Here is a 3995-nt window from a genome sequence, read left to right on the forward strand (position 1 = left end):
TTCAATGTGCAGATTACATGCTGCCCAGGGAGGTAGAATTCAGTAATAATTTTCTGACCTGGCACATATTGTGTGAGAGCAATCCTTGGATATATGTCATGTTGGAAAGTTGTATCCAAAGTAAGATGGTGGACTCCTGAAGAGGAATAAAGTGATTTTCTATGGGAAGGAAAGGACCTAACCCACTGTTTCTAGCGCAGATATGCTTCTCAGGGGAGGTAAAGGCACAAAGACCTTTCTGCTCTGGATCCTCTTCTGTTAGACATCCACTGGAAGTATTTAGTATTGGCATGTGGCTCCAAATGCTGTAACTGTGCTCCTGGACATGAATGACAGTACCTTTCTTTGGGAAGGCAAACACATAGTCCTGCTGGTGGTGTTCACATGACTGCAAAGTAAAGGTAAAAGCCAGCAACAGCTTTCTGTTCTCACATGCTTTGTGTGGCAGCAATGCTTAGACATTCAATATTGGAGCTTGAATCCAAATGTCAGAACCCAGGCCCTCCAAGTGAATGACAGTACCTTTCCTAGAAAATGAAACTCCCAGTCCTAATGTTGGTGCCACAGATGATCATTGCCTAGTAGAGAGACAAGTCAGCAAAACCTTTCTGTCCTGGAGTCTTTGTTTGGCAGCAATCCTTGGACATATTTGATATTGGAGGTGGTTTACAAAAGTTTTGACTCCTGAAATGGAATGACAGTGCTTTTACGTGGGAAGGAAAGCAGTTAGCCTCAGATTATAAACTGGAGAGGGGAGAAAAATGCCAGTGAGAGTTTCCTGCCCTAGTCTGTTTGGTGTGAGAGCAATGTCTAGAGCCCTAGATTTATGCAATACTGGAACTCAGCTCCAAATGCTGCAGCTAGGTTCTTCAACGTGAATGACAGCACCTATTCTTGTGAAGGGAAACACCTTGTCTGACTGACGGTGCTGCAGATGATCATCTGCCAGGTGGAGGTGAAGGCCAGCAAAACGTTTTCATCCTAAAACACTGTGACTAGTGCTTTATTTTCCAAGGAAAAATATTGTCATTCCCTTTCAGGAGCACATATGAGGAATTTGGAAACCATCTCTACTAACGAATATGTCCAAGGATTTCTCCAACAGAATAGGTGTCTGGAGAGATAGGTCTTGTTTGCCTTTTCCTTTCCTGGGCCAACAATCATCTGCAGCACTAACAGTAAGACTAGGTGTTTCTCCTCCCAAGGAAATGTGCTTTCATTCACTTTCTGAGCCCAACCTCCTAAATTTGGCGCTAAGCTCAAAATTTGGATCCATCCACGGATTGCTCCCACACAAAATGTTCCAGGACAGGAAGGTCTTTACTTCGCCCGGACAGCCTCTCATCTGCCCCTGAAACACTGGCTACCTGAGGCATCGTGGGTCCACTGAGTCAGAAATAACTCAGCCTTGTGTGGCCAGTCCAGACCCACCTGGGACACTTTAATCCTGGCAGCCCCATCCCCTTGTCCATTGCTGTGATGCTCATCAGTGCCCGACTCCTGGGTACGTGAGCACCCACAGGAGGGACTTTCACAACCAGCTTGTCCCCTGGGCAGTGATGTCCTGCCCCAGCCCAGCAGCTCCAATGGGTTTCCCTTGTGCTGCCAATTGTCCTTTTTCCATTGTTCCAGCCACCCCACAGAGCACTTGCCACCATCCATGAGTCAGAGCTGAGGTAGAGTTGGCCATTTCTCTCATTCAGCCATGTCCAAAGCTAGCTAGACGGCTTTAGGCTTTAAGCTCTGTAACGTGCCTGGAGCCACCTTGTCCTTCAGTGGCTTCCGTAAGTTGCCATGTAGCATGTAGCATCCCATGAACTCTCCCACCTCACTCCCAAGTCCTCAGCCTTGGCAACAGCAGTAACTGCTCACCACAGAGCCAGTCCTCCTGGGGGGAAAAGCAGTCTCGCATTTGGGCCTCTGTGTCAACTTCCCCTGTGCAACTTCCCCTGGTTTCTCCTTTCCCTGTCCCCTCACAGGATCGGTAGCCCTGGTGGCCACCCCCCTTTCCCTGGAGACCAAACCCCTCTGCCCAGCCCTTAGCCCTGTCCCCCACCCCTTCCCCTTCTCAAGCTGTCTCTTCCACGTGGTCCCCCTCTTTTATCTCGCTGAGCTCCCTTCAGCCACATGTGATATCCTCCACTGGAATAAAACCCTGCAAAAAGAGCAAAATGAGCCTTTCTTGCCTCTGTCACTGAGCCAGCTGTGGTGGGTGCTAAGTGAGGGTCTGACTGCATTGCCTGAAGGTTATCTCAACTTGCTTTTCCACAGGAGACAGATTATAGGCAGCAGCAACCACTACTCTAACACCCACATTTTCAATTGATGCACAACTAGGCCCTGACCTTGAGGCTTTACTGAGCCTTTTGGAAGTGTCTCCATTGGATCTCCTCTGGATTCTAAATCACTATCAGAGAGAAAAACCCCAATTTTCTGGGGGATTTCTCTGGGGGTGGCCGACAACCCTCGAAGCTTTGAGGACCAGTCTAATCAGCGAAACCTCCTCTGAAGAGTTTTTTCTGACACACCAAGGTGGCGAGTATAGCCTAGTGACAGTCACCTTTTTGTATTGTTTTCCCTTTTTTTTATCTCTTAGGAGGCAAAGGGGTTAATGGAGTAGGACTCCACACAGCAGCTTTCCATTTTTGATGCATCCCTACAATATGGCAGGAACCATCAGGAAAGAGAGAGTGACGCTTTTCATTTCCTGGTAGTCAGGGCCTCCCTAGCATGTGCCACCTTCACCTCTTCCCCTTCTGATGATAATCTGAAAATTTTGCCACAGGGCCAGTTTGTAATGACTTCCAAGATATCATTCCCTTTGAACATCCCGTCCCAGCACTGGCAGTCAGGTGCCAGTGGGAACTGTGCTTCAGTGCCAGTCCCTTCTGAAACAGATGGAACCTCCTCATAAGCTGCAGAGTGCTGTATGGGTATAGCTGGCCTCAGATCCTTTGTATCCCAGACTCAAGAACCATAGGGTGGTCCTCCAACTTCCCCAGGTCCCTTCTGCTGGAGGCTCCAGGGTGGACCATTCTCCCTGGCTGCAGTGTGGAGCATTTTTTCCACACCTTGTCCTCTCCTGACTGCTCCAACGGCTACTGTAAGGAAGAATCTCCTCTTTAATTTGTTCAAAAGCTTGTTGCTGTGAAGGACCCCACTTGAAATCAATCTTCTTCGATGTCTGTCATATGATAGAGAGGGTTTACAATCTGACTGTAACCTGGAATATGCACATTCCAAAATACCACAGTGCCAGGAAAGCCTGTGTTTCCTTCCTATGGGTCAGTGGGGATATGGCTGCTATTTTGTTGACCACATCCGCTGGAATCTGACAATGTCCATCTTGCTATTTTACTTCTAAAAACTGAATTTCTTGGGCAGGTCACTTGACATTACCCTGTTTTATGGCAAAACCAGCCTTCAGGAGGATCTGAATTATCTTATCCTCTTTCTCAAAAGCTTTCTCTTCTGTGGCACCACTTTGCTGCCTTGGACTCCAGCTCACGCTGAAGTTCCAACACGTCCAGCATGGCAGCACTCAGTGATGGTGGGACTTCATTCAGGCCGTGACAGTCCGCTGCCAGTGTCCACTCTCCACGGGACTCAGGCAGGGGCCATGTGGGGCTATTGAGGGGTGAGCGAGTCTTGCTGAGCACGCCCAGCTCTCCAGCGCCCGGATCAGCTCATGGACAGCTTCCTGAAGTTCCACTTGGTGCCATGTTGCCGATGGGACACTGCTGGGCTGGCCATCAGTACCTGCTGTTCTTCAACCCTCAGCAGTCCCACAGCAGAAGGGTCCTCTGAAAGACCAAACAAGAGATTCAGCTGTCTAAAGTTCTTCTTTATCCACAGAAGCTCTCCCAAAGCCCGGCGGTGTCCTTTTGGGTTTTTGAAATACCTCTCCTGAGGTGACATATGCCAAGGATACACGGAGCCTCTAGGCCATTAACAACTGCATTTTTCTGCCACTCATGCCCAGTCAGGAGCACTTC

The sequence above is a fragment of the Lonchura striata genome, chromosome 33, assembly GCF_050655825.1.
Source record: "Lonchura striata isolate lonStrDom1 chromosome 33, ASM5065582v1, whole genome shotgun sequence".
Lineage (NCBI taxonomy): Eukaryota > Metazoa > Chordata > Aves > Passeriformes > Estrildidae > Lonchura > Lonchura striata.